Source organism: Nicotiana tabacum, chromosome 16 (genome assembly GCF_000715075.1).
Source record: "Nicotiana tabacum cultivar K326 chromosome 16, ASM71507v2, whole genome shotgun sequence".
NCBI lineage: Eukaryota > Viridiplantae > Streptophyta > Magnoliopsida > Solanales > Solanaceae > Nicotiana > Nicotiana tabacum.
The window spans coordinates 164,108,754-164,114,707 of NC_134095.1; the positions used below are offsets into that span (position 1 = coordinate 164,108,754).

Below are 5,954 nucleotides of genomic sequence, written 5' to 3' on the forward strand. Positions count from 1 at the left end.
TGTGAAAAATGAGTAGTATTTTAAGAAAGTGGGAGTAATTCTCAATTATACAGGTAATTGATTAATTACTGGGTAGCAGGATATTACCTAATTAAATTAATTCACTAATGGATAAGATCAAAATAGCAAGTGGCAGCAAACTAATACACCAACCGTATGACTCTTAGTCATAATTCATGACTAAGAGTCATTTTTGTATAGGTGGCAACCTCATTTGCCTTCTAATATTTTGAGTGCAAATAAGATTCCTTTATAAGGTTTTTAGGAAATCTTCAAGATAATTATTCCTCCACTGAACCTAACAAATATCTTCAGAGAATGTGTTAACTATTCTTCCTCCTTCCAAGTTCTTCATTAGGATATATTGTATCAGAAATTGGAGTTGCAAAAGAAGACAAAAGAAGCCAAAATCACGCTTGATTGATTATTTTCAATAAAAACCAGATTCTAATAACGTGATTCTTCAACCAATCCACCGAGAATTATTAAAGCTTTAGCAATGTAAAATATTGCGATTCTAAGGGAGTGCGGTGCAACCTTTTCCAAGAATATCATACGGAAGTTTCCCTACTCCAGGTATGTTAAGACTATTCCTTCTTTCCTTTTGGCATGATCCATACGATACAAATGAAACGAGAAAAATACGCAATTTTCATAAATGACTCTATTCATAGAAATACTAGGGGTGTCTATATCCTTGATTTCCCATGTGGATTATTATTATATATTCTGTTCATGGATCTTAGAAAAATACATATTTGATAAAACTTATCCGAAATGTATATGGATTTTTATGGCATTCTGAGAAAATCTTATTAACGTATTTCTTATACATTTCATGCATTTATACATGTACATTGACCCATGACCAGATGGCGTTATATACGCGTATATATGAATATATCTATATGTATATGGGATATGGGAAAAGGTTACACTGTTATATATGCACCACCACCTGATCAGCTGATATACGTTCATGATTTGCCCACAGTGGCTGGGATGATATGATAAGATTTTCTCAGAGGCTTGACGATGTTATGAACACATGTACCTATGCACGACATGTTACGCCCCACAATATTAAGTCAATATTACGTCCCGCAGTAAAATATTAAGATGGTATTCTACCCTGTAGTATTACATTACGGTGAGGTTGCACTTTGCAGTAATAAGTTACGACAGTGTTGCACCCTGTAGTATTTCACGTTGAATTTGTCGTAAGGTAATTGACATCAGTCCAAGGAAAAGATTATTTGGGAATTATAATGATTATGCTATTTTAAACAAGTGAGGAGTAAATCCGTGAAGGTGAGAGGATAAGGAAATCGAAGAAAATGAATTTTCGTCAAAATTTGACATTTTGGGATAAAATACGGGCCGAACGTTAATACCCGATAATTATAAACTAGTACCATACAAGGTACCACATGACCATGATAGTAAGTAGTATTCTAAGTAATTTGAGATAATTATTAATTATATGGATAATTGGTTAATTAATGATTTTTGTGAAAGATTAGTTAGTTAATTATAAACTTTTAGATAAGTTTTGAGCCCTCCCAACGTGGAAGCCAAGGGTGAAAAACATGAATGCAAAAGGCGGAGGGAACACGTATTTTATTTCATTATCTATAAAGGCTACAGGTGTATTAGAAAGTGTGTTGGCATAACATTATAAAGAATGACCTATAATTGACACATGCATAGATTAAGTTGTTCCTTAATAAATTTATATGACCTTTTTAACTTTTCATTTTGAAGTGAGATACTTTCTAAAACGGTGAATGTATAACACAATGTTGGATGGACTTTGCAAGCTTAAAACTTCTGATGATGTGAGGGAAACCTTCAAAGTCATGGTGGAAAAGGGGTGTGTCCCAAACGTTATCACATATAATATTCTCATTAAGAGATTTTGTATATCAAGAAAGTTTCTGAAAGCTTTAGAGTTACTCGAGGATATTCAAAGCAAGGGTCTTATTCGTGATACAGTGACTTTTGGCACTTTGATAAATAGGTTTTGTGAGAATGAATCCAAACAAATCATTCTATTTAGATATGTTTAAGGATTGTGAGCGTAGGTCACTGGTCAAGTTATTTCATCGCAGAAAGCCATCCACTCCACCTTTTCTAACAATATCATACGGATGTTCTCCTAATTTAGGTATGTTAAGGCTATCCCTTCTTTCTTTTGGCATGATCTATACGATACGAATGAAACGTGCAAATGCACAAATTCCATGAATGACTCTATTCATAGAAGTATTAGAAGTGCCTATGTTCTTAAATTTCCATATATCTTATTATTTCATCGTCTGTTCATGGGTCTCAGAAAATACGTAAAATGAGCTTATGATATTAATCAGAGGTATAATGGTCTTATGACGTACCAAGAGATTTTGTTATCATATTTCATATGCATTTATACATGTACATTGACCCATGACTCAGACGATGTTATATACGCGTATATATGTATATATATGTATATGGGATATGGGAAAAGGCTACGGCGTTATATACGCACCACCACCTGATCAGCTGGTATATAATGATGATGTTGCCTACAGTGGCTGAAATATGATTCAAACGGCGTTATATACGCATATATGGGTATGTATTCAAATGGCATTATATATGCATATATATATATATATATGTATTCAAACGGCGTTATATACGCGTATATATGTATGTATATATATATATATGGGATATGGGAATGGTTATGGCGTTATATATGCACCACCACCTGATCAGCTGGTATACGATGATGATTTTGCCCACAGTGGCTGATATGATATAATGGGATGCCCTCAGAGGCTGATGATGTTATGAACATGTACCTATGCACAACATGACATTCATACGCATATGTATGACGCTGAAAGTAATTTATGATTTACAAAGTTATTCAGACTTACAAGTTGAGTCATGTACTCCATATCTCTTTCATGTCTCTTATATATTTATTTATGTGCCTTACATACTCGGTACATTATTTGTACTAACGTCCCTTTTGCCTGGGGACGCTGCGTTTCATGCCCGAAGGTCCAGATAGACGGGTCGAGAGCCCTCCAAGTAGGCTATCAGCTCCGTGGAAGATGTTGGTGCACTCCATTTTCTTCGGAGTGGCATGTTTGGTTAGTATGATTTACACGTGTATTGTCTGGTATGGCGAGACTTTATCCCGACCTTTATGACATTTATGTACTCCTAGAGGCTTGTAGACATATGTCGTATACGTGAAAGATTGTACGGCCTTGTCGGCCTATGTTTTGAGTTTATAAATGATTATGTTGGCCTATTTGGCCCGTATGTCACATGTATATGATGGTGTAATAAGAAAGATATGTTACGTTGGTACTCGGTCGAGTAAGGTACCGGGTGCCCATCGCGGCCCATCGGTTTGGGTCGTGACACGACATGACATTCATATGCATATGCATGACACTATAAGTATTTCATGATTTACAGAGCTATCCAGACTTACAGGTTGAGTCATTTACTTTATGTTTCTTCCATGTCCGTTATGTACTTATTTATGTGCCTTACATACTCGGTACATTATTCGTACTGATGTCCCTTTTTGCTTGGGGACGCTGCGTTTCATGCATGCAGGTCCCGATAGTTAGGTCGAGAGCCCTCCAAGTAGGCTATTAGCTTAGCAAAAGATGTTGGTGCACTCCATTTGCTTCGGAGTTGCTTGATCGGTTAGTATGATTTAGACATGTATTGTTTGGTATGACGGGACTCTGTTCCGACCTTTATAAAAAGCATGTATTCTTAGAGGCTTGTACATAGATTTCATGTACATAAAATATTGTATGGCCTTGTCGGCCTATGTTCAGTACACGAGTGGTTATTTTGGACCTATAGGCCCGTACTTCATATGTATAAGTTTGTATTCCCTCATGCTTTACTCCGGTTCATTTACCTATGATAGAATAATATGAAAGTTATGTTACGTTGGTACTCGGTTGAGTAAGTTACCGGGTGCCCGTCGCGACCCATCGGTTTGGTTCGTGACACCGGTACTGAAGTTAATATGTCTTTTAATGCCTGGAAACCCCGTTCGCAAGCATTAGTCCATTGAAAAACTTTGCTCCCTTCTGAGTAAACTTTGTCAAAGGTGCTAAAAGGGAAGAAAATTCCTCTACAAATCTCCTGTAATAACCTGCCAAACCCAGAAAGCTACGAACCTCCGTCGGTGTTGTGGGTCTAGGCCAAGTCTTTACTGCCTCAATCTTTTGTGTATCAACCGGATGCCTTCACCCGAAATGATATGCCCAAGGAAAGCTACAAAGTTCAACCAGAATACACATTTAGAGAATTTTGCATACAACTTCCTTTTTTGTAAAGTTCTGAGCACAGTATGCAAATGATCTTCATGTTCAGCCTCTGAACGAGAATACACCAATATATCATCGATAAATACAATTACGAACAGATCTAAAAAGGTCCTGAACACACGGTTCATCAAATCCATGAATACTGTTGGGGCATTGGTGAAACCAAACGACATAACACGAAACTCAAAGTGCCCATATCTGGTCCTGAATGCTGTCTTCAAAATATCTTCATCATTAACCCTTACATGATGGTACTCGGACCTCAAGTCTATTTTTGAAAAACACTTGGCAACTTGCAACTGATAAAATAAATCGTCAATCCTCGGGAACGGGTACTTATTCTTGACCGTCACCTTATTCAACTGTCTATAATCAATACACATCTGTAAGGAACCATCTTTCTTCCTCACAATTAACCCAGGTGCCCCCCACAGTAATGTGCTAGGTCTGATAAAGTCTTTTTCAAGCAAGTCCCTTAGTTGTTCCTTTAACTTCTTCAGCTCTACGAGGGCCACTCTATAGGGATGAATAGATATTGGATGAGTATCTGGTAGTAGCTCAATGGAAAACTCAATTTCTCGCTCTAGCGGAAGACCCCGTAAGTTCATCGGGAAAAACATTGAAAAACTCATTACTACTAGGATGGACTGAATGGTTGGTGACTCTACTTCCATGTCCTAAACCCGAACTACGTGATAAATATATCCCTTACTGATCATCTTCCTTGCCTTGAGATAGGAAATAAATCTACCTCTCGGCGACGCCGTATTACCTTTCACTCCAAAATAGGCTCTCCTAGAAATTGAAATCGGACTATCTTTGATCTACAATCAACGTTGGCATGACAAGAAGCCAACCAATCCATACCCATTATAACATCAAATTCTACCATATCTAACTCGATTAGGTCTGCTACGGTAGATCGACCATGAACTACTATTATACAACCCTTATATACTTGCTTAGCTATCACTGAGTCCCCAATATGTGTAGACACCTCAAAAGGTTTAACCAATTTAGGTTTTATGTCAAACTTACTAGCAACCAATGAAGTAACGTATGATAAGGTGGAACCTGGGTCAATCAATGCATATACATCATATGAGGAGACTGATAATATACATGTAACAACATTAGGCGATGACTCCTGGTCCTGTCGTATTGCCAACGCATAAATGCAGTTCTAAGGACTGCTCGAGCTAGATGATCTGCCTCTGCCTCTACCACGACTTATTGGTGCTTATAGACCTTGCCCAGGGGGCATACTGATGATGACAAACCAGCTATAGATCCCGCTGGCTGAGCTATTCTTACATCACCTCTCCTCAAACAATCCCTCATAACGTGGCACGAATAACCATAAGTATAACAAACACCTAATCACATACAACACTGCCCGGTATGCTGCTTACCATATTGAGCACATCGTGGCAAGGGCAGACTCATCTGACTTGACTCACCCCTATACTGAGAATCTGAGGCCTTGAAATTCTGACCAGGCCCTAAATATGTGGAACAATCAAATCTCTTACCGCTAAACTGAAGGGGCACACTAGCCAATGGTTAGGCTGGATACCTCGAGTATTGTTGCCTCTGACA

At 37.8% G+C, this 5,954-nt stretch overlaps 1 long non-coding RNA gene across 1 annotated transcript; it reads left to right on the forward strand.

The window, feature by feature from the left end:
- Nucleotides 1-308: 308 nt before the first annotated feature.
- Nucleotides 309-3,428, forward strand: LOC142170598 (uncharacterized). Its single transcript, XR_012699863.1, has 2 exons — nt 309-2,167; nt 3,055-3,428. It is a non-coding gene; the product is annotated as an uncharacterized LOC142170598 (long non-coding RNA).
- The last annotated feature ends 2,526 nt before the right edge of the window (nt 3,429-5,954 follow it).